This window comes from Cetorhinus maximus, chromosome 1 (genome assembly GCF_964194155.1).
Source record: "Cetorhinus maximus chromosome 1, sCetMax3.hap1.1, whole genome shotgun sequence".
NCBI lineage: Eukaryota > Metazoa > Chordata > Chondrichthyes > Lamniformes > Cetorhinidae > Cetorhinus > Cetorhinus maximus.
The window spans coordinates 98,598,547-98,624,421 of record NC_135879.1 but is presented as its reverse complement, the minus strand read 5'-3'; the positions used below and the strand labels follow the sequence as shown (position 1 = coordinate 98,624,421).

Sequence of the window (25,875 nt, the reverse complement as noted above, 5' to 3'; positions counted from 1 at the left end):
TACTTGGTATCACTTGCAAACATAAAACAAACATAAATTGGTAGCCACGATGTAAATTGGCTTTTGTGACGAGCAGGGTGGCACACTGAGTTAGCACATTGCCCTTCACCTCTGGGACTGACACCTGGCTTGAATTCAACACTGATGGATGGGATGAGTCTCTTTTAAGGGCTAGCTGCAAGGTCTGCCATGAAATTTATTCACAGTTTCTCAAATCTGTCTGTACTGGGTTAAAAGCCCACAGGACTAAACTGGTCCTAGTGTTACATTACTTCTGACATGTTTGAGGGAAATCTTACGCGAGGAAGCCAGCAGGATGGTTTGGAAAAGACAAAGAAAAATATTGGTCAGTACAGGGTTTTGTGGGCGAGTAGTTTTATTGGGACAGATTACTCGGCAGTTGTAGGGTGTGCCATAACTGCTATGGGAATGGCCATACTGAGTGACAAGAGTGGAAGAAATGTTCCACGACCCGGCCATACATTCTTCACTTTGACGAGGATGAAATTCACTCTTCTCCCCAAAAGGAGTTCTCTCTCAGGACCATAAAACATTTTTGAAAATGTATCTTTCATCCAATAACAACTTGTATTTAGATAGAGCCTTTAACATAGTAGAATATCTCAGGGTGTGTTTCCTATTCAGTGTGCATGTGGTGAGGAGAATTGCCTTGGGCGCTAAGTGAACAGACACCATGAATATATTCAAAAGAAGAATTCCAATTGTGGCCAAAGCAGTGACAGCTGGACCGTGCTGGGCAATGATGCTCGGAAGTTTAATAGCTCGCCAGCACTCACTCAGTAGGCTCACACAGTGGTAATGGTGAACTGGGAAAAAGAAATGCAATCATTTTCAGAGTAAAACCCAAGCTGACTGGGCTTTGTCTGAATTGTCTCTGTGAAGTCTGGAAATGATCCAACACAGCCTGTTGCCTCTGGGGAGAAAAGAGACACCTTGTTGTTACCCACCTGCAGAGACCCTCCTTACCCTGTCACACCAATTAGGGCAATTTCCTTTACAAAAGACTCTCACTGAATCTCCATTTCCACATCCAGCACTAAATCACATATAGACAGAAGGTATGGGAAGCAGGGTGGAAAATGGAGTTGAAGCCAAAGTTCAGCCATGATTGTATTAAATGGTGCTGTATGGTCTACTCCTGTTCTTATGTTCTTTTGTAGATATTATAATTCTCCTGGAGAGAAGCGTGGATGAGAAATGAATGCTATGCACAAGGCAGAGAATCAACATCAGCCTGACCTGTTTCAGGAGTACGTGGGTTCAAGTCTCACTCCAGGATGAAACATATCATTTAGATTAATGGCAGTGCAGTATGAAGGAGTGCTACAATGTCGGAGGTGCTGTTTTTCAGATGAGACATTAATTCAGGTGGGTGTAAAAGATCACATGGTACTATTCAAGGATGAATTTGGGGACTTTGCCTGGTGTCCTAGCCATTATTTATCTCTTAAGCAACACCACTAAAAGTGATTACTTGATTTAAAAAAATCTCATTACTAATTTGTGGGACTTTTTGTGCACAGACTGGTGACTGCAATTTGCTACATAACATGGCTCACTACTTCAAAAGCTGTGAAGGGCTTTGGGACACAGGTTGTGAAAGGCACCATATAAATAATTTCTCTTTTTCTCATGGTGCCTAGCTATGAGGGGTGGGGGGGGTGAAAAAGTAGGGAAGGAGGAGAGGGAGCTATTGGCAATAATCAGGGAACGGCTTCTCTTTACAACAGTGTTGTTGCAAAGGCCAAATGAATCCAAAGGATTGAGGGATGACTTACCAAGTAAATATTAAGCAACCAAAATGAAAACTGTGCCGCCTTCAGGTGCCCAATTTTATAAAGAATTAATTGGAGGATAAGTATCTGATTATCTCCTTAATCTGCCCTCTGCTAAATAGAGTGTGGCATGAGGATTGTTTTAATTAGAAAGGGGAAAAATAAGTTTAAAATCAGTCTGCTGAATGAAGGACAACATTAAGTAGTAAGGTTACACTACACTCTCAACTTCTCTCCTCTACCTGCATTTGACTGTGACTGCTTAAGGAATGAAACAAATCAGCCCAGATATATTACAAAAGACAAAAAAAAAATCTGCAAGCACACATGAAAAGCTGCCCTTCTCATGAGAGCCAAATCCTATTAGGGCAGGCATCAACATCCAGATCAACTCCTAACAAATCAGTTACAAGTGCCTCAATAAAGCCCGTCAGACAAAGCAGGGACATGGTGTGCTGTGGGCAAGCTGATCTGGAAAAGATCTCGACACATTAATCACTACCCTGTCCAACAAATGCTGGAAGAGAATCCAAAACAGGCACATTAACCCTTAAGATGCAGAAGAAGCTAAATCTCCATGTAGGTATCACATGGAATACTCCCAACAGAGCGTTCATGGTTAATTCAAAATCACCACAGCTCTCATTTTAGCTAATGTCTGAGAGCACATTCTAAATTACTTTAAGTACATCGCACACAGCAAACTGTAAAGAAACACAGCTTCAGACAATATGATCCATTTGGTTTGAGAAAACCCAGGAAACTCTCGATAGGGCACAAAATTACACACAAATCCTGCATGCATTTTCAATCATACATCTCCACCCCACAGTGCCTTACTGTATGTCAGACATAAACTGATCATCTCACACTGATCAGCAACAAAGACACACGTACCTCATTTAATAAATTCTATGTATCTGCTGTAATATCAGTGCGAAACTATGCATTCTAACAATATGAAATGCTGCTGCTGTTGTCATTTTGACTGCTGTTTATGTTACTTTAATTCCGAATGGTAAGGATTCTACAAGCTCACTTATTGTGACTGAGTTCTCATGTCATCTACACATTTTGTAACCATGATGATGTTTTCACAACGTGACTGATATTATTACGTGCTATAATCAAGGGGGAAAAAAGGTTGTACCCACTATTCAGAGGTTCACAATGGCCCCCTTTCCTCACAGATTTCTGCCATCCAGTCACCCTTGCTGTAACAGCTCCACAATCATTGTCAGCTCCAAAGTATGTCCCTTTAAGCTTTATTCCTTACATCAAGTGTTCAAAATAAAATCACAGGTACCAGAGTTTTAGGGTGTATTACTGATGCAAACAGAAGTATCCAAATAAAATATTTCACCATCAATTTTTTTGATAGTATTACAGACAAAATCAAGTGACAGGTAAAGGTGGAGGCCGCCTGGTGCACCTCCCACTCAACCTTCACAACAAAGTTATACACAAAACAAAAAAGAACATTTCACTTTTGCAAACTGCTGTATTCTTCGTACGTAGAAACACCAGGAGAGCTTGCAATTCATGGCTGTAAAGTGCTGTGATTCAGCACTCAAACCTATGATTCAGATGACATCATGAAACTCTAAGACTAAATACCTCCTTTTTGGTAACAACGGAAGCTGAAGTGACATATGATTGAATTCCACTTGCTGATGTAAACAACATGTTTCCAAAACAACTCCATTTAAATAGAACCTGCTTTGTGCCCACCCAGTACGCTACTGAACAATACAACGTCCCAGGTTCAATTCCTGGTCTGTGGTGAGTTAACTGATCTTAAGAGTGGTTGAAGCAACACTGCAATTGGCCTCAACGTCTCTCAACTAGGGAAAGGAAAATCCTCCAGGATTCTTGCCCTCTTTCCAGGGAGCCATGTTGGAAAGTGTTTGTGTGCAGACACTAGGTGAGGACAGGATAGAGTTTGCCTGTGATGCCTGTGCAGATCAAATAAAAATCTGACACTCTTGTGTCAGGACTCATAAGGGTGAGGTAGATGAGAGCAGCTGGCACCCACACTCCAGCATGAAACAACATGTGAAGAGGAAATAAATGGGGCAGAAAGTAGGGAACCACCAGCATCTCTCTTCTAAATGACTTTGCAGAGACTGATGTATAGAGAAGAAAGCTTGACCATTCTTTCTCATCACTGACTGTGGAAGCAAAGGCAAAGAACATGGGGCCTGATATTTACAGGATTGCCTGAGGGGTGGGGAGAGGCTGAAAAGGGATGGGGGGACCAGGCAAAGCTGGACTTGGGGAGGTGCTGCCAAACTTACCAGCAGGACCTAACTATCATTTTCTTTTGGTTCCGTTTCCTACCTGACAGTTGACCAAATTGACAGGCTGTCTGGCAACTGGGAGGCCCCAAGCAGGGTCCTTGGGGATGATCCTCTACAACTGTTTGGCAGGGGTGGGGGTTTGGCCATCGCAGCTTGCAAGGTTGGGAAGGGTTAATATTGACGATGTCTAAAAGTATGGCCAGTACTGCCAGCTCACCTACTTCTGATCTACCTCAGGACCTCATTACGCTTTCTCCATAGGTATCGAAAGGGATTTTGAGCCTCTGCTCCTGTATTTTAGCATGAAACTGGCCAAGTAGAAACCAGCATCTGCAAATGTTCTGCAAAATTCAATTCTTTTAAACCATATTTTTCCCAATTTAGACTAAAATTGGTAATATAAACTGATACTAGACTGAAGTGGGGATCTTATTAACTGCTTCTTTAAAAAAGCCAGCAGCGTTAAGAATAAACTAATGGTTTGACAATTGCATGCTGTGACTAAAATTACAGAAATGTTCTAATGAAGAGTCATATGGACTCGAAATGCTAATTCTGTCTTCCTCTCCACAGATGCTGTCAGACCTGCTGAGTTTTTCCAGCTATTTTTGTTTTTGTTTCAGATTTCCAGCATCCGCAGTATTTTGCTTTTATTACAGAAATGTTACTGGGTTTTGACAATGACTCTCAATTCCACACAACTCAAACTAAATTATTTTGAAAGGATACAATAGGTGGTTGGTGGTGGTTAGAGTGGCCATGTTAAGACCGGGGTAAAAGTTGGGGATGAGGGGATATTAGAAGAGGCTCTAACTGAATGCTGGAGTGCTTCTATGTTCAAATCACAGAATCATGACAATCATCCTGATCTGCAGCCATGTTATTAAATCAATGAAGGGAAGAGAAGGGAAGGTAACGAGTCCAGTAACAAGTAAGTTTGGACCACATATCCTTGTCTCATCCTGAATATGTAGCATAGCTGGAGTGGGAGGCAGAATGCCCGCTAACCGCCAGGCTTTTCTTCCTGCTATTGGTGAAACTGCCCAGCCCTGCCATAGAAACAGATCAATAACATGAGCAGGAAGGAGAAACGGTGGATAAATTTTAGTGGTAGCTTAAGATCAGGTTGGTGCTAGGGTTTTTTGATCATCATAAATTCACCGGAAACGAAAACTGATGCTTCAAATCTTTCGCTATTATTTGGAACCAGGATAGTGGCTCACAGGAGAAGGGGACTGCATTTGGAAAGAACAACATTGTGTACAGGAGGGACTGACTGAGAGCTGAGCCAGGAAAGTGGGATTGGGCCAGTACAACAAACTCAAAAAGTGAGTCCTCAGTGGTGAACCCCAGCAGAGGCGACGGAGACTCCAGCTCCTCAAGTTTTTAAAACTTTGCTACATGTATACACACTTTATATAGCAATCAAAAATAGTCTGATATTTCCACACTCAATATTCTGTTCAACTCAAAAATAGTTCATTTTTAAGTTCAGTTTTAAATTAAGTCCTTCTTAGATCCAAAATTTTAAACCTCGATGATATTTTAACTCAGGCAAAGGTTTTACTAATTTCCGTCTGCCTGAAATTCAAACTCTTAAATGAGCTCCAGGGTTGTTCATCGACCATGTACTGTTTTACACTGCAGTTTTGGTAATAAAACATTTTCCAGTCACTTGACAGAAACAGCCTGAAGCGCATGCATACCCAAACCTTTCATGTCCTTACGTGACAGACCAGCACATGAAAGACACTATTTAAAAAAATATATATAAATATACAATGTGTTTGATGATTAATGTCACCATTTTCTAAACTTACCTTTCTATTGTAGAAAAGCGAACAGATTTTAGACCCCAGGCTAGGCCATAATATTAAAAGAGATGCATTCCAGATGTGTGTCCAGCAGACCAAGGTATAGCTTTACAAGAACTTCAGTGCTGGAGGCTGCCCATCTGAGTGACAGGAGCAACTCTGCTGGTGGGCACCTCAAAGAATATCTCCAACAATTGATCACTCCAACCTTCAACTTAAGGCCCAGAAGGCAACACTAGGAGCCACAGCAAGCAGATATGTCTCATTCAAATGCCTTTCAAAAAAAAAAGGGTTGAGGGGGGGGTGGGGGGAACCCCTATCATTCACCTGAGAAAGCTGTAGGGGGAAAAAAATCTTCTTAATTAAAACGAACAGCTTCGGAGAATATTTGACCTGCAACATGAGACTTCTCTTCAGCCGACTGACTAACAGCTCCTTCCTCCTGTGTCAGGTAATCATAAAGTCAAATGTATCTGATTGGCTGTGAATTCCCTGGCTATATTTGCATTACAATTAACTTCAAGCTCTCTGAAGCCTGAAAAACACGTTCAAGTATCCAGCAGTGAGGGACTGTATTCCTGAAATAAAGCACCATGGATACGCTGTTTACTTAATAACTTATCAAAATGCTTCCATTAGGACTCGTTAGATTTTAAGGGCTGCAGTGAAGATATTTATCAGACAAATGCTGACAAAATTAATAATCTCTCATACTGCAAAGGATAAAGACAAATTAGACTGATTTTTGTCAGCCCTACTCCTGAAGAATGGCTGGAATTCAGAGGGATTTTCCCCCTGAACAGCACTGAACCCAAACTTCCTCTATTGCCTTTGCGGTATCAGCACCTGACCAGGGAGCAGCAGTGTTAATTTAATATAAATCAATTATCAGGGATCTTTGCAACACACTTCCTCCAATAATCAGCTGCAATACAAGGGAAGCTTTCCCCCGCAAATTCCTGAAATTACGAGAGCATGGTCTAGAAACTACAATAGGACATTCAGCCTTTCTAGCCTGTTCTGCCATTCACTTATATGACTGATCTGCATTTTAGTTCCATCTAGCCGCCTTGGCTCCATGCACTTCATGCCAAACAAAATCAATCTCAGTCTTGACATTTCCAATTGACCCAAGGCTCAACAACATTTAGGATTGAAGAAGTTTTTCATTTCCTGAGAGATAAATCTGCTCCCAATCCCCTATTTGAGCATAACATTTTTACAACATGGAAACAGGCTACTGGGTCCAACAGTCCACATCATCATTTACCCTCCACACAAGCAAATAGCAGCCAGTCAGAGCAGCAGCGGAAGCACAGTGGAGTGAACCTAGGGGTGAATGGCACCAGCGGAGCTGCTCAATAAAAGCCTGAGGATCAAGGCCCAGATCGAGCCAGTCAGAGCAGCAGCTAACCCCAACAGGAACACTGCCAGAATTCGAAAAGGCTGACGAAAGTGACGTCAGCGCAAAACAGAGAGCTGATTGGTAGGTAGTGAGAAAGTTGTTTTTCTCCACTTTAAAGCTACATTAAGGAAAGATAAGAGTTCTAGCTTTTTTTTAAAAAATAAAAAGAAACTTAAATAATTTTCTACTTGGCTTAAATTTAGGGCAAGGGTATTTTAACTAAAGGTATGGCAAGGCAGCTCAGCCCCGTGTGTTGCACGGCCTGCAGACGTGGGAAGTCTTAGACACTCCCTAGCAGCCTGAATGACCACACCTGCAGGAAGTGCCACCGGTTTGACCAGCTTGAGTGCTGGGTTTTGGAGCTTGAGCATTGACTGGAGGCACAGTAGTGCATCTGCAAGGCTTAGAGTTACGTGGATAGCACATTTTTAGTTGTGGTCACCCCACAGCTTACCGAAGTGCAATCAGAGAAGGAATGGGTGACCACCAGTCGGAAGAAGGGAGGCAAGCAGGGAGTCAGGAAAGCCCCAGAATGCATCTCACTCAAGAACAGTTTTTCTGTGTTGGAAAAGGGCGAGAGTGATGGTTCCTCTGGGGAGTGCAGCCACAGCCCAGTTACACAAGAGGGGAGGAGAAAGAGAGGAAGAGCAATAGTGGTAGGAGACTCAATAGTGAGAGGTACAGACAGGCGTTTCTGTGGCCGCAGACGTGACTCCAGGATGGTATGTTGCCTCCCTGGGGCCAAGATCAAGAATGTCACTGAACAGCTGTAGAGCATTCTGAAGGGGAAGAGTTAACAGTCAGAGATTGTGGTTCACATTGGTACCAAGGACATAAGTAGAAAGAGGGATGAGGTCCTGCAACAAGAATTTAGGGAGCTAGGTAGCAGATTGAAAAGCAAGACCTCAAAGATTGCAATCTCTGGTTTACTCCCGGTGTCACATGCTAGTGAGTGTAGGAATGAGTGGATAGAGCAGGTGAATGCGTGGCTGAACAGTTGATACAGGAGGGAGGGCTTTAGAACCCTGGATCACTGGGCCCATTTCTGGGTAAGGTGGGACCTATACAAGTCCAACGGGTTGCACCTGAACCAGAATGGGACCAACATCCTTGCAGGGGGGTTTCCAGGGGATGGGATACAGAGCGGAGGTATAGTAGGGGGTGATGTACAGACAAGTATAGAAGAAAATCCAAGTCAGTCTGGAAGGCAGAGCGTATATAGTCAAGTTAAGGCACAAGGGAGCATGGCAAGGCTGGATGGCATTTATTTCAATGCAAGGAGTCTTGCGAATAAGGCAGATGAGTTGAGGGTGTTTATTAACACATGGGGATATGATGTCATTGCTATTACGGAGACATGGTTGAGGGAGGGTCAGGACTGGTAGCTCAATATTCCACGTATTGAGTTTTCAGGTGAGATGGTTGGGGGGGGGTGTAAAATGGGAGGTGCTGTCGCAGTATTGATCAAGGAATCAGTTACTGCAATAAGAGGGACAGTATCATAGAAGGTTCCTCAAATGAGGCCATATGGGTATAACTTAAAAGCAAAAAGGGGGCAATCACATTGCTGGGAGTGTACTATAGGCCAACAAACAAACAAACAAACAAGGAGAGATAGATGGGCAGATATGTAGGCAAATCTCAGAGAAGTGTAAAAATAATAGGGTAATAATAGTAGGGATTTCAACTTCCCCAACATTAACTGGGATAGACAACATGTGAAAGGCTTTTGGGGGGGGGGCGCGGGGGGGGGGAGTCCTACAAATGAGGGGGCGGTGCTGGATCTAGTTTTAGGTAACGAAGCCAGGCAAGTGTCGGGGAGGGTGCATTTTGGGGATAGTGACCCAAAACTCAGTAAGATTTAAGGTAGTTATAGAAAAGGACAAAGATGGACTGGAAATAAAAGGTTCTGAATTCGGGGAAGGCCGATTTTAATATGATAATGCAGGACCTGGTCAAAGTGGACTGGGAGCAGCTACTTGTAGGAAAATCTACATCAGAGCAGTGGGAGTCATTGAAAACGGAAATAGTGAGCGTACAGGGCCAACATGTTCCCATAAAGTTGAAGGGTGGGACCAAGAAGTCCAGAGAACCCTGGGTGTGGAGGAATGTAGAAGGTTGGATAAGGAAAAAAAAAGGAAAGCTTATGGTAGATACCAAGGGCTTAAAACAGTGAAAGCCCAAAGTGCAGTATGGATAGTATAGGGGGTTACTTAAAAAAGAAATTAGGAGAGCAAAGAGGGGGCAAGAAGAAACACCGGTGGGTAAAATAAAAGAAAATCCAAAGGCGTTTTACAAGTATATTAGGGACAAGAGGATAACCAGGGAAAAAGAGTAGGGCCCATTAAGGATCAAAGTGGCAATCTGTGTGAAGAGCCGGAAGACGGAGGTGAGGTTTTAAATGAGTACTTTGTATCTGTATTCACTATAGAAAAGGACAATGTAGGTATAGAAATCAGGGAGGGGGACTGTGATATACCTGAACAATTTAGCATTGAGAGGGAGGAGGTATTAGCGGTTTCAGCAGACTTAGAAGTGGATAAATCCCCAGGACCAGATGAAAAGTATCTCAGGCTGCTGTGGGAGGCAAGGGAGGAGATTGCAGGGGCCCTAACATAAATTTTCAAATCCTCTCTGGCAACAGGGGAGGTGCCAGAGGACTGGAGGACACTAATGTGGTACCATTATTCAAGAAGGGTGGTAGGAATAAGCTAAGGAACTACAGGCCAGTGCGTCTAACATCAGTGGTAGGGAAACTTTTGGAAAAAATTCTGAGGAACAGAATTAATCTCCACCTGGAGAGGCAAGGATTAATCAAGGACAGTCAGCATGGCTTTGTCAGGGGAAGAGCATGTCTAGCAAATTTGAATTTTTCGAGGAGCGGACTAGGTGTGTAGATGAGGGTAGTGCAGTTAATGTAATCTACATGGACTTCAGTCAGGCTTTTGACAAAGTCTCGCATGGGAGACTGGTCAAGAGGTAGCAGCCCATGGGATCCAGGGCAATTTGGCAAATTGGATCCAAAATTGGCTTAGTGGAAGAGGCAGAGGGTGAGGGTTGAAGATTGTTTTTGTGACTGGAAGCCTGTGTCCAATGGAGTACCGCAGGGTTCGGTGCTGGGTCCATTGCTGTTTGTAGTGTACATTAATGGTCTAGACATGAATGTAGGAGGTATGGTCAGTAAGTTTGTAGATGACACGAAAATTGGTGGTGTGGTAAATAGCAAGGAGGAAAGCCTTAGACTACAGGACGACATAGATGGGCTGGTCAGATAGGCAGAACAGTGGCAAATGGAATTTAATGCTGAAAAGTGAGGTGATGCATTTTGGGAGGGCGAACAAGGCAAGGGAGCGCACGATGAATGGCAGGACCCTAGGAAGTACATAGGATCAGAGGGGCCTTGGTGTGCATGTCCATAGATCCTTGAAAGTAGGACAGGTAGATAAGGTGGTTAAGAAGGTATGTGGGATACTTGCCTTTATTAGTCGAGGCACTGAATACAGGAGCAGGGAGGTTATGATGGAGCTATACAAAACGTTAGTTAGGCCAAATGTGGAGTACTGTGTACAGTTCTGGTTGCCACACTATAGGAAGGATGTGATTGCACTGGAGAGGGTGCAGAGGAGATTCACCAGGATATTGCCTGGGATGGAGCATTTCAGCTACGAAGAGACACTAGATAGCCTGGGGTTGTTTTCCTTAGAGCAGAGAAGGCTGAGGGGGGACCTGGTTGAAGTGTACAAAATTATGAGAGGCATAGATAGGATAGATAGGAAGAAACTTCCCCTTGTTGAAGGGGTCAATAACCAGGGGGCATAGATTTAAGGTAAGGAGCAGGCGGTTTAGAGGGGATTTGAGGAAAGTTTTTTCACCCAGAGGATGGGGGATATCTGGAACTCACTGCCTGAAAGGGTGGTAGAGGCGGGAACCCTCACAACATTTAATGAGTATTTAGATAAATACTTGAAACACCATAGCACACAAGGCTACGGGCCAAGTGCTGGAAAATGGGATTAGAGTAGATAGGAGCTTGGCGACTGGCGTGGACACGATGGGCCGAAGGGCCTCTTTCCAGGCTGTAAAGCTCTATGATTCTATGATTTAGAGACAAGAGTTCCAGATTTCCATTATCGTTTGTGTAAAGAAGTGCTTCCTGACATCATTTCTGAACAGCCTGGCTCAAATTTTAAAAGTTGGGTCTATATCCGATGGTGCAAATCCATCTGGATGGAGTGGACCATTGGTTCAATGTTCCCACCTTTGAGACAGAGGGTTGGGTTTGGGCCCCACTCCAGAGAGCCCTGGGGAATGGAGAATGGAGCCCCAACTCAGAATCCTAGTCCGGGTACTTGACCCCGATGGATGCAAGTGACCCAGTCCGTTGGAAAGGATATGTGAGGTTGATTAGCCTATGCTGCAGACCACTGTGGAGAAGATACTCCAAAGATATAAAACTTGAGGAAGACAACCAAAAACCACCTTGGGTGACTTTTCCCTATTACGAGTTTCAAGAATCTCATGTGTGAAGCTTGAGTTGGAGTCTATCCAAGGGCAGAATAAACAGACGAACACTGATGAACAATGGTTACAGGTGGAACATCAGTTTGTTGGGGTATCTCCCTTCTTCTTAAATGATCCACGTGTTTTCGTGTGATTCGGTCCTCCACTTCTATCTGGTACGACAGTGGTCTGGTCACAGAAACTGTTACACCAGGTAACCAACATGATCCACTGCCGAAGTTTCGTACAAATACTGTTTCACCAACAGTAAATTCTTGCTCTCAACTATGCAAATCATGAGTCACTTTTTAATTCCCTTGATGCTCTTTACCTTCCCCTCAAAATTGGGAAGTACCAGGCTTAACCTCATATGAAGGTGTCGCTTCATAACTAACTCTGAAGGTGTTGAGCCTGTAGTAGTGTGGGGAGTCGTTTGTTGTCTTTTCTGAACCATCTTCCATCTTGTCTTCTTCTGTCTGCCAGAGTTTAGTCTCGCCTTCATTTTGACTTTACAATTGGCCAGACTTCTCAGGCGAAATCTCAACTTGGTTCAATTGAGGGGTTGAGCTACCCATGGCTTCATCACCCACTTGCATTTTGGAAAATTCCGTGACTTTTCCTTCTAATGCCTCTTTTGTTTCACTCAGCTGATTCTTCAGCTCTTCCGTCTCCTTCTTGTATCTTTTGGCTCTCTCCTGGAACCTTGAACATTGCTGCATCTTCTCTGCCAACTGATTCTTCAGTTTGTTCAGAGGGACATTAAATTCATTCTGCTTCTCTTCGTATTTTTCCAGAGGTGCAAATTTTGACCTGAGGGATCCTTGGAGTGTGTGAAAGTCTTTCAACAGGTTTTTTCCTTTTCTTTGCAAAGCTCACCCCCTTCATCTTGAATTCTGTCATTCAGCTGTTTCTTCTGCTGTTCAAGACAGTCTTCATTTCTTTAGGTTGTTGAATTTCTGAAGTACCTTGCCTCGTTCCTTTTCCAACTCTGGAACTCTTCCAGCTTCCTTTTGAAATCTCACTGGCCAATCAGGGCTAGTTTCCCTCAACCAGTTACAGCCTAGAAGGCTTGGTCCTTCACCTTCTACTACAATCACAGGGAGCTGTGCTGTCTGGTACTTGTAATAGACAGGTACAGTGCTAATACTTTTCACTTGTTTGACTTCACCAGTATACGTTTTCAATTTGGCTGAAGTCTGCTCCATAGTCAATTGTTGAGTACCCTTGTTTAAATATTTGAATGTGTGCTCCCCCACTACAGTGGCTGATGTACCGGTCTCCACTTCCATAATCAAAGGTTTTCCATTGACCTGCAGAGATTGGCTCGATTTTCCCTACCTACACATTAAATAGATAATAAACATTGGAATTTGTGGTTTCTGGTTCTAACACATTATGCACTTCAATCAGTTTAGTTTGCTGCCGGGAAGTCTGTCTCAATTTTGTTTTACATTGCTTCAGTATGTGCCCTCTTTTATGATAATAATGGCACTCCACCTCTTTAATACAACAAGTTTCAGGGATATGGTTACTTCCACATCGGTAACAATTCATTTTCAGATTTGCTGCTGAACTGTCTCCAGTATATATTTTTTTTAATTTTCGGGTAGCAAGGACCATCTCCTGCTTTGCGGCTGACTCCTTGGTTTTTGCGCCATGCCCGGCAGTCTGCTGCTGCTCCAACTAGAAAATGGCAGCATTTTGTACACCCTGTAAGGCCTATGAATCCCATTCGGTGCTTTCCATTGCAAGCACTATTTCCAATGCTCTTTTAAAATCAATATGCTCTTCTGCTAATAACTGTCATTGAATGGCATCATCGTGCACACCGCAGCCCAAACAATCCCTTAACATATCGTTTAGTGTCTCCCCGAAGTCACAATGTTCAGTTAGCTGTTTCAGCCTCGCTAGGTATATTGCTATGGTCTGCCACCTCTGCATGATTACAGAAAATGACCCTTTATGAGGTCTATCAATTTGCTGAAGGTCTTTGAATTGGGAGCATTTGGGGCCGTCAAACTATGGATTAAATTATAAGTTTTACTCCCACAGACCCTTAGGCGAATTGCTTTCCTTTTCTCCTGCCCCATTATTTTGTTTGCTTATAAAAAGAAACAGAGGCGTTCTATATATTAACTCCAATCGAAGGGGTCGATCTTGCCAAGAAGTGGCATACCTGCTGAGTATATTTTCCCTTTCTTCTGTTTAAAATAAGATACCCACATTCACTGGGCGAGGGACAGCTCCAGAATCAATTTATCCTCATCGTCAGTTGTCATGGACTTGATTTTCCAAATAAATTTCTCATAAGAAACAATGAACTTTATTTACAGGGCTTCAGCAGCAGTTACAGGCTTCCATCAAGATCCACAACTAGACAAAAAATCCACCCCTAAGGTTCCCCGTGCTTCAGGCTGATTCATTCACACTGTTACATGATACCACACAGTACAATAATTCATAAAGCTACAGTCACTACATTCGTAGTAACTGTAGATTTAAGGATATCTGAAAACAAAATTCCTATAAGAAATGTGAAAAGTACAGAATATTTAAACCCTTTTGAAATTCTGAGCCATTTTTGCTCGGTGTCCTTCACAATCACAGGCACAAAGATGGGAAAACTCAGATATACACTGGGCTAGAGAGGGTGGGGTCACAGGCGTATAACTGGGCTCTAGTGGGTTTGTTCCTGGATGAACTTGCCATATGTGAAGCCATGCACATTCAATATAGAATCTGCATTTCACTCCTACATAGTATACATGTTCATACAAATCCACATTAGCCAAATGTATAACACAGAAGAAAAGCTAACTCAGTACAAGGCAAAATATTGCAGAGACATTATGCATAGTTAAGGGTTGTTTTCTCACTTTGTTCCTGTATCTAGCATATGCTCCCTCTGTCCCAATGTGTGAAAGGTAGTTCTCTTTTGCCCTGATCCGTATAAATGACTGAGACAATATTGCAACAGGTAGCCTACAAGGATTGAGAATCTCATGCAATGAGTAAAACACATCACAATTAGTTACTGAACAAGGAATTTTAAATTAAACAGGGGAATGGGTCTGGTTCTCATTCTTTTGCAGAACCGATGAACATACACTTTTTTTGAATAAAAAAAGTGAAAACATGAGTGGCTCACTCCTGCAATGCTGACTCTGAGTGCTCAAGGGCTGTGCTTCCTTGTTTTCTTCCTCTTCCTTATTCACATGCTTCTCCTCAGTGACATAATCACCAGATTTCCATATGTATGTACACGACAGCTCCGCCTCTCTAGCACTCTGTAGACCTGAAGACTACAGTGTCACACTGCCTTTCCAACATCAAGAATTGGAGATCAAGATTTCCTCCAATAGAACACTCTTCTCTTGCTACACCATTGGCAGCCATTTTGTCATTCGTCTATTCCCTATTCACTGGTATTCCTTCCCGAAAGGTTTCTCTGTCAAACTCTTTTTGTACAAGCCTTTGCCCACCCAACAAGCTCAGAGTCCACTTAACTGTATTTTTTTTCTATTTTTCTATAAAGAAGTTAACTACAGATCATTTGTTGTCACATTTAATCACTGGCAACTAATCTGAAAAGAATTTTGACCAACAATGCTATTTCTATACAGTTTTTGAAAAATTGCATGAGGAAGGTATCAGAATGCCCTTTTACTTTAAGCTCCTCAAAACACAAATGCTTTTTTAACAGTTCAACTCCATAAAAGCCTGCTTTAAAAAAAAGACTTGCATTTATCTCGCACATTTCTCCACCATTGGAATGTCTCAAAGTGATTTACAGCTAATGAAGTACTTAATGAGGTGCAGTCACTGTTGTAATGTAGGAAAGACAGCAGCTAATTTGTGCTCAGCAAACTCCCACAAACAGCAATGTGGTGGTGACTAGATGATCTATTTTCTGTGATGTTGATTGAAGGATAAATATTGGCCAAGAAATCGAAATAACCTTCCTGCTCTTCTTCGAAATAGTGTCATAGGGTCTTGTACATCCACCCAAATACTTTACTCTGGAAAGGCAAAGTATCTGAAAATTCTGAACAGGTTAAGCAAGTTGTTTCCCAATTAAGCTACCATGCAGTGGTAAGCAAATGGTATTTTCCACTAATAGGATGCTGCTGTCAGTCCAAAAAGATGTTCTGCCTACCACACAATTGAGCAATGTCGTGTATGAATTTCAGTGCCAGTATGATGTCAGGTGTAGGGTACAGGCCGTACGTCCCAGTGATTGCCTGATCGAATCAAACAGTAGGCTCCTTAGGCTGTTTGTAATAGGCAGAATATAGACTGTACTCCACCAGCCCACACTTGCAAAACCCAAAACAAAACATCTACTATTAGGTGTGATTCTGTGATCGGGCAGCACTTATTGAACAATCCCGAGTGCGTTAATAGCTACACTAGCAACCAATTTAAGATAATCAGTCTAGCTTGTAACTTGGCTCATTTATATTTTCTAGAAGTGACATACCTTCATATGCAGGGACCTGTTCTCTGAAAACAAAAAGGAATATGTTCAAGCCTTGCATCTTTTTTGAATTACCCAAGAGCTTGGGAAGCCTATAGTTCCCAATTGCTTTTTCCATGATGATGCCTCGACTAGGGTCAATTTGCCAACCAATCGGCACTCATTTCTCCTGTAGTATAAACTGTTATGATCATTTGAAATTTGGCATTCTTCTATTTGTCCTGATGAGTGCAAGACAAAAAGCTTCGGCAACATGTCTTTCTTTTCAGTAATATTAACTTGGGTCTTTCCTAAGCTGTTGTTTTCAACCGCCAGTTTGTATGAATTATCTGACACTGCAGTCCATATTTCACAGACTTAAAATTTTCACATTACCAACCAATAGATTATTCCCAAACTGCAATGCTATCAATCAAGGCTGGATTGCAGCTGTATGATGGGAAAATCATGGATGTTAAGACTCAGAACCATGAGGTGTTTCTGCAATCCCCCAACATAAAAACCAGATCTCATAGAATCACATCAAATCTCCAGCACAGAAACAGTTCATTTGCCCTTTTGGTCTATACCTGTGTTTATATTGCACACGAGTCTCCTCTCACTAATTACCATCCACTCTTCCCACCCTTCCCCCATATCCCTCTATTCCTTTCTCCTTCAGATGTGCATTCGGTCTCCCCTTACATGCATCAATGGGATCTGCTTCAACCACTGCACACAGCAATGGATTCCATGTGCTCACCAATCTCCGTGCAAAGAAATTTATCCTAACTCCATTATCCGATCTGTTTGTGGCTATCTTATATTTATGTTCTCTTATTCTGGACTCACCCACAAGCAGTCCACATCCATTCTATCAAATTGCTTCATAATTTTAAAGGCCTACATCAGGTGTCCACTTTGAGAGAAGGGTTCAGTCTGCTTTCCTGATAGTTGAAATCTTCACATTCTGCAAAATCAAATCAACTGTCCAAGTTGATTTGATATTGCATACTGATATGCACTTTTTCCTGTGCTTTCTACAAGAAAGAAATAGAATTTATCCAACCCAATGACGCAGTGGGATAAAATACTGTTTCTCAGCCATAAAGACCAAAAAGTTCATGCTTAAGTTTTAGTCTATGCTTATTTAGTTGATCTCAACTGTGGCAGCAATTAGAGCATACTAACTGACCTCAGAGTTACTGGGCAAGTTAGGGGAAAAACAATCAACCAAGAAGATCTTAATTATTAGTGGCCCCGTCTTGCAAATGCACACTTGGGGTCTAAAGTGTAAACACAGTGCTCAACTGTGATGCTCTCCATCCAGTCAATTGTTCGCCTCTAAATTATGACCACATGGAAACTGTGGAACTACAAACCAACAAGAGCCAGTATGTTCTTGAAGAGGGCAGAAAATTGAAAAAAGCATTTCTCAGGTGTCAAAACTTTCACTGTTTTTAAGTAGCTGCTCCAAAATTGGTTCATTTCTGCACATTCACTACATCATATCTATTTCTAGGAGAAAATGCCTAGCAGCCTACAATAATAAACTAAAGTCTACTACAGGTCCACTTGCAACTCATTGCCACCTACAGGATAAATGATATAAATAAAGTATTTTGTCATAATCCAAACAGGTAAAAATAAATACAAAACATCTGAAAATGTGGATTGTACAGCCAGTTTCAGCATATTATTGATATTTTCAGTCAGTGAACTTCTATTTTGAGGAAACGAATTCAAGTTAAGAAATTAACACATTTTCCTCTTGAGATTAAACTCTTCAATTATTGGTAAAGTAAGCTTTTTCACTTGATTCCTCTGTACTCAAAGTCTCCACCCTTCCCACATTCATTGCACAGGGTTGCAGCACTCTCTCTTGGCTGTTCAAAGAACAATCTAGTGATTTGCTTCATTATGTTTGTAAATAATTTTAAACAAAAAAAGTATCTTAGTTGCAGTAGTGGTAAATTTGGTCTGAAGTCAAATTCAGATTCCTAATTTGGACGCAGAGCAAAATCAGAATGCTAAATCTACAACTACTGATGTGCAGTTCTCCACCTCTGGAGAGAATGCAACTCTTGGTTTGACTATTCTCCAAAGGAAATTTGGGAATTGAATAGTTATCTGGTAACATTCAGGTGGGAGAAAGTTTTCGGGAGCAGATGTTTGAGAAGCCGGTTACCCCACAGTCTGCTCAAAGTACAGAAGCAGGTAAGGTAGGCTGTGCAACCATCTTCAGACAGGGCTAAAATGGGAGGGTAAAGAGGACCATTGGTGGAGCTGTCTTAACAGGTTCACCTTAGCAGTACTGAGAGACACAGTGGACATAGGTGACTACAAGACATACAGGAGCAAGTGGTTACCCATGGGGGAAAAAAGTACAGGTAGCAAGATGCATGGTGGTTGCAAGGATTCTACAGTCTTAGTGGGAAGAGGGAAGTCTTCTGTAGCTGAGGTTCAGAGTCAGAAATGGCACTTTACCTCCCAGGGTACCATGGAATACAGCAAGTTTCTGAAATGGGACAAGCAACCAACCAGACGTCGTGGTTCATGTGGGAACCAATGGCGTGGTCAGGAGTAGCTTTGAAGTTCTACAAAAGGATATCTGAAATTGGATGGGGCTCATCTGCTCTAAATCCAAAACTTGATCAACTTCCCACTATTGAGTAGGCCATGCATAGAGTTCCAGTGACATGTGCAAGTCCATCAATGGCACAGGTATGCTCCATCACAATAGCACTAACTGGAGATAAGTGTGGCTTTCAAATTTATTGCATTTTTTCCAATTACCAATATTATTTTACAATATATTATTTTCTGTTCACGTCACTGTCTCGACCTGACAAGCATTTCTCTGACGCAGTAACAAATGGCATGTGGTATCCTGGCGGTTCCCAGCCAATTTTTATCCCCATCAAAAATCCTGACAAACTTCCAAATTCTGCAAAAATACCCCCCGCTGTTTTGCAACTTCAAAAAAAACACTTGATGGTTTGTTTGCTCTGAGCATTTTTGTCATCAACCGTTCTTGGGAAAATTCATGCACAATCAACATAAATGCTTGAAACTTCCAACAGCCAGCCAGCCACACCCTGTGAAACTAAACACTACAGAGATGAAAGTGAGATTTACCGGCATTTAAACAAGATGGACAATTTCTGTGCGGACGTGGAAAGCAAACAGATAATTGGCATAACAATCTAGTTCTGCACCTTAAAGCAGAACCACAAAGGGTGGGTGAGGTAGTTACGTACTTACTGCTTATAACTGCCTCGGTTATTACACTGTTATTGAAAGAGCAATCGTATCATACTAACCTGGTGTAGTTTAAACCACGTGCGTTTCATTTCAAAGCATATGTACAACACCACCTTGCATTTATATAGCAGCTTTAATGCAAAAAAGCATCTCAAGATACTTTACAGAGAAAATTGGCAGACATAAAATCTTCACAGAAGTGTTAGGAGGGATAATCAAAAACATGGATAAAGAGATATATTTTGAGAAAGTTTCTTAACGTAGGGAGGGGAGGGTGAGAGGTGGAGGAGTTTGGGGATGGAGTTCCAAAAAATAGCATTTAAGGCTGCTCAACAATTATGAGTCAACAAGGTATTTAATAAGTCAGAACAATTTTGTACAATACATTTAGTCACTAGCCAGGTACACCTGGCTATTTGGGAATCCAGTTGCAGTTAATTGCAAGTAAGTAAAAAACGAATAATGGATATTGTCATTAGGGATGTGATCTCAATACTCATATTTGCAAGGTGCATGCAAGTGAACGTTAACCTTTTTTGTGTGTTTGTTGCTAAAATAGTAAGACTAAATGCAGAATTTGGAAGTGTTTTTTGATCATTGCTTAACTTCCTTGGTTATTGAATGGTGTTAGATGTTTGTTAAAGTGGGGAGATGGTGGCACAGTGGTATTATCACTGAACTAGTAATCCAGACACCCAGGGCAAAGCTCTGGGGATCTGGGTTCGAATCCCATCATGACAGATGGTGGAATTTGAATTCAATAAAAATCTGGACTTAAAAGTCTAATGATGACCATTGTCCATTGTCGTAAAGACCCATCTGCTCACTAATGCCTACAGGAAATCCGCTGGCCTACATGTGACTCCAGACCCACAGCAATGTGGTTGACTCTTAAATGCCCCCTGAACAAGGGCAATTAGGCAATAAATGCTGGCCTAGCCAGTGACACCCACATCCCATGAATAAAAAAGACACGTATACACATGAAGTAAATTTCCCTATATGTGTGTATAAGTTGCATTCGACCAAATTTAGTGCATCTAGCCAAAATATAGTCACTGCTTTCTCTGAGACTCAGTAGTGTGGCATGTAAGTCAGAAAGCCAAACCTGATAATTAAAGCTAGTAAAATCCCAAATTTGATCCTGTGTCAATTGTCTGCAGAGAGGAGAGGAAGCAAATTAGCTACAGTCAGTATCCATACTGGAAGTGGGGTAGGGTTATTTCTGCTCTTAGGTACCCTTCAGGAAAAGTGAAAAATTGAGGAAAAAATTCAAAATGAAAACAATCAAGTTTCATTCACAGTCTGAAAGGCCACAGGATAGCTAGTGTAGAAAAATGATACAAAAAGTCACATAGTACAGTGCAGTTGCTAGTTCCAATCTGTCTTTGACCATGTCAGGAGTTCCCTACACTTACTATTACAATCAGAATGAAAAGTGTTTCATTCCCCAGCACAGGCATCCCTTATATTGACGAGCACAAAAAGGCAATTTAAAAAAAACCCAATTGGAATGCTACAGACTGATGAGAAAAATGGAGATTGACGTCAGTAGTGTAACTGTCCCATTTTGCGACAAACAACAAAGCTGCATTCTCAAATAATACTTGTTTTATTGCTTTTACATTCAGCTTCTGCCAAGATGAGACCAACAATCGCTTTAAGTATTGTTGTAATTATGAGGCACTGCTGGCTTTAGAGGCTGGCTTACTCTTCCTATTGTGCTGCATTCAGCTGTTAAGTTAATAGTCTCTTGTTACAGACGTACCTACCCAATGCCTTTTGTCTGAAAATTCTTCTGCCACACAGTTTGAACAGGCAATAAGTTTTCCTTCAAAACAAATGCCAACATTTCAAATGTTAATCATTCTTCAAAGCATTGAAAATTTCAAAGTCTCCACCAACATTAGCAATTAAAAAAAAACAAAACTGGATTTACCCTAATTAATTCTACCAGGTCCCAAATACATTAATGTCCCCTTTGTACTAGTGGGACATCTTTGATCACAATGTTCAAGTTATTGCTGTAGTATAAATAACCTGATACTTAGCAAACTCTCCTTGAACAGTAGTTTGACTCCCTGCCTCTGGCAAAAAGTGTTGGTGATGATCAAGCTCAAAAAAGTTCCTATTGATAGCTTCTGCCGCCGGATCATTTTAATTTGGCCACAGAAGCAGGCCAGGAACATGCCATTAACACGCTACGGACCTTCCTCAACTTTGGAGGAAAATCCTGGCCAGATACAGAAAGTCACAAACAAGATATACCTAAATAGTGTTTTCTGAGCAGCAACAGCAACCAATACCTAAAACCAAAAAGGGATGCAAGGGACTGATTTAGGTCAAGTCACATTATCTTGTGGAACCCTTTCTCTAGAAGGTTCCATAAGTGTGTTAAAGCTACTTTTGTACAACAGCCCAGCCTTTAAAGAGCAAGCTAAAATAGCTCACTTACATTCACCTTCTGATGTGCAGCCAGTCTTCCTGTAAAGAGGCCTGCCTGCCAGTTCACGCATGGGCTCGTTGTGACATTTTGGCTAATGCACATGCTTGGAGCAGTGATATCTCGATGTTAAATCATGACAATATCACAACTCTGCTGCCACTGGATAGCGAGTTTACTGGCCCCAGAAAGACTGCTAGCAGTCTGGAAGACCCCTTAAAAATAGATATTCCTGGTCATTGGTATAAAAGAATATGGCAGGTTTATTTTAATATGGTCGCTGTCTGTGTGAGGCACGAGAGATGGCAGTCAAACATGAGCATAAGAGCAGCTTTCCAGCAACTGGTATTCTGGAATGTACCAGTTTACATCATGCAGTTGTTCTATTGTTTGCCTTTCAGATGTTCACTCAACATTGGGAAAATGTCACAGCCAGAAAATTAACATCACAATAGTGGCTACAAATGAAATGCTGGCTGAGGTGAATGGAATCCTGTCTTTAGGACATAAATTTGTTTTTCAAACATTAGTAGAAATGACTAGAGATGAATTTGCCACGAACGAATATTGTCTTGCACATTTCACTTCACAACATACATGGCAGAAGCTGAAGAGTATGTGAACTTTTAAGATGATAATGGCTTTCCTGCTACTCCGTGCAATACTCTTGAGATACCTCTCACATATCAGCACTGTTTAGAGGAAGAGAATTGTATCATGGGTTAAAAAAAAGACTTGCACTTATATAGCGTCTTTCAAAACCACTGGATGTCTCAAAGGACTTTACTGCCAACAAAATACTTTGGAAGTGTAGTTTCTGTTGTAATGCAAGAAACATGGCAGCCAGAGAATCTGTTTTTGTGATGTTCAGCGATGTTAGTCAGGACAGGAATAGCTCATTTGCTCCTCTTCAATGGGATCTTTTACATGTATAATATGTAGGAGCTAGTTTTCTTCTGTATTACACATATGGTTAATGGGGATTTGTGGGAACATGTATAATGTGTAGGAGTTAAATGCATATTCTGTGAAGTAAAATTTCTATATTGTGTGTGCATGTCTTCACAAATGACAAGTTCATCCAGGAACAAACCCACTTAAAATTAGGGGTTGCCCTTATAGGACAGAGATGAGGAGAATTTTTTTTCTCTTAGAGGGCTGTGAGACTTTGAAACTCTCTGCCTCAGAAGGCGGTGGAGGCGGGGATCACTGAGTATTTTTAAGGCAGAGGTAGATAGATTCTTGTTAGGCAAGCAAATCAAAGGTTACCGGAGGTAGATCTGATTAAATGGCAGAGCAGGCTGCAGGGGCTGAGTGGCCTACTCCTGCTCCGATTTCATATGTTCATATGTACATCCACCTGAGGGAGCTGTTGGGGCCTCGGTTTAAGATTGCATCCGAAAGATGGCACATCTGAAATGCTGAACTACTCCAGTACTGCACCGGAGGGCCAGCCTTGATTTTAGTGCTTATGACCTGGAGTGGGACTTGAACCCACAACCTTCTGACTCAGAGGTGAGAGTGCTACCAGAGCCATGGCTGACACACAATAAATGATACTGTCAATGTTAGATGAACATATGTCACATATATGCTTACTTCCACCTCAACCGACCAACCATCCTCCCCACCCACCCACACACCTCCAACCCTCCTCTATCATCGAAGCAGTGCTTTTTGTAGATAAAGGAATCAGAGGGAGGGAAAGATAATGTAATTGCTGTGTATTTTTTGAGTAAGACTAACACATGCTCAACTGCAGGTAGCCAGTACTAAACAACTTTATTTACACACTCCCAGAGAGGGCAGGAAAGAGGTCAGCATAACAAAATGTTTGGCTATTACAACATATTACACTCCCTTCCCACTTAAAAAGCAACTTATACATTAAAATGTAAAAGGGTACATGCATATAATTTCACAGAATACAATATGGCTAAACCAACAATGCCTGAAGTTTAACAGGTTGGGTTGCAATTTGTTTTTACTGTAATCACAACCAAAACATATATAACCGATGCTGCCAGAGTAATTTACATGTAAAAAATTGCGTTTCCTTAACAGCAGTACGTGTTTAACAAAAACATCATTTGACAAGTAATGAAAATAATAACTTATTTCTTCTTCCTTCCTCCATCCTTTCAATTAACCTATCTGGCTTCTTTCTCTTTGTTTGGATATCAAATTCCATTTCCATTAGCTCGACTCTGCTCTCTCAATGTCTGACTGTGTCAAACCTGAAACTGGACTTTGGCCACCAACTCCATTTAACGGTTGGAAATATGACATTGATTGATTTGTCTTAATCAAAGACCCTGATTCTCTTTGTTCTGCTGGTGGGTTTCGTAATGCCAGCAAACTTGCAGTTTCTTTGTGACTTTCAATTTGGATTGTAGAAAGAATTTGGATCTTACAGAGTCTCTCTCCAATCTTCACTAGATATATGAATGTACCTAATCTCATTCCAATAACTCCATCACATATTTCTCCTTATCACCTCGGTGGTTTTTCACCATGACCTTCTGACCAGCACTGGACTCATGCTTCATGTATCATGACCCATTTTCATTTTGTCTTGCTTTTCTCTTACTTTGCTATTGACGTCAGGCTTTGGGTAAACTAAACCTTATCTTAGGAGCATGTTTAAACACTAACTCGTAAGATGAGCAACCTGTTATAGATTGTGGGGTTATTCTGTAAGAGGGCAGAAAATTGCCTAACCTGTGTCAAAGAAAAACATGGAAATTACAGCCTAGCTTGTCACATAGCAAATACTTCTGCAAACACCTCTTCACAATCTATACACTTCTTTCTGCAGCACCATTCGATGCTGAGTGATATGGTGGTACTAGAGTAGTGCTTGACTCCATTCTTACTCAGCAATATTTTTAACTCTTCTGATGTAAACTGCGTACTGATGATTAATTTTATCATTTTGGTCCTCCTCGCTCAAAGACCACTTTGTGCTCTCTTAGCACTTCTTCAATGTCAGACATACTTTACTGATCCTGACTGTAAATAACTTGGCCCAGTTTAACCGTATCTCTTAAGCCAATTCTTCCCACCAGGGAGACTTTGTTCCCTCCTACTACAACTACTACCAATTACAAGTAACAGCATGCATCATTGTATTCCACACAACAGTAATTTGACCTAACACTAGAATACTGTTATTGGAATAACTAGTCAACTTCACACTAGTTTTATGTAAGGGAATGTGACTTAGGGATTTCTTGTACTCTCCTTCTGAGATAACAGATACTGCTATATCAACGATGAAAGTAAGTTGTGAATCTCTAACTTTCATTTCTACCGTGGATGCTGGAATTTTATCATCAGCCCTATTACTCTCACCTCCTTTGTGCTGTTTTTCTTGCTCTCTGACTAAATACATCTCTTGATCTTCCTGCTCGACAGCATCAATTTCTGCTTCCATTGATCATATGCACACTTGAGGATTTCTGAACTCCTGAACTAGCTTCAGATCTATCATGACCTCAACCTGGTGCCTTACCATGACATGGAATATTTCTATTTCCTCTATTCCTGCATGCTGTCCGCATATAACCAACTTTCCCACAGGCATAGCACTTTGATTGGTAAAGAGGGCATTTGGATGGTTGGTGGCACCATGGCAATGGTAGCATCTAAATCTCTGACTCTGATACTTGGTTGCTGTGCCTGGATCCCACTGAAATCCAGTGGACTTCCCCTGCCGCCTCAGGAAAAGAAGAATTGCAATCTGCAAATCTCTTTCTGCCATTTCCATGGTTGTGGCCTCATCACAGAGCTCCTTCCTTGTCAACTTATTGTTTTGGTCAAAAGCTTGGCCTGGATTTTATCGTACTTATTTCCCAACAGGAAAATTTCAATTAATTAATCTGGAATTAAAAGCTA

General features: G+C 41.6%; 1 protein-coding gene across 5 annotated transcripts in view; it reads right to left on the bottom strand.

The window, feature by feature from the left end:
• Positions 1-25,875, bottom strand: part of shroom3 (shroom family member 3) — a 469,510-nt gene that overhangs the window by 79,943 nt on the left and 363,692 nt on the right. The window contains exon 1 of one of the 5 annotated variants that reach the window (XM_078544281.1): positions 5,917-6,594. The exons of 3 other annotated variants lie outside the window; for them this stretch is intronic. The gene's annotated coding sequence lies outside the window, so the exon portion shown is untranslated. Of the gene's footprint in view, positions 1-5,916; positions 6,595-25,875 lie in introns of those variants that run through there. One more of the 5 variants, XM_078544297.1, reaches the window with a different exon arrangement.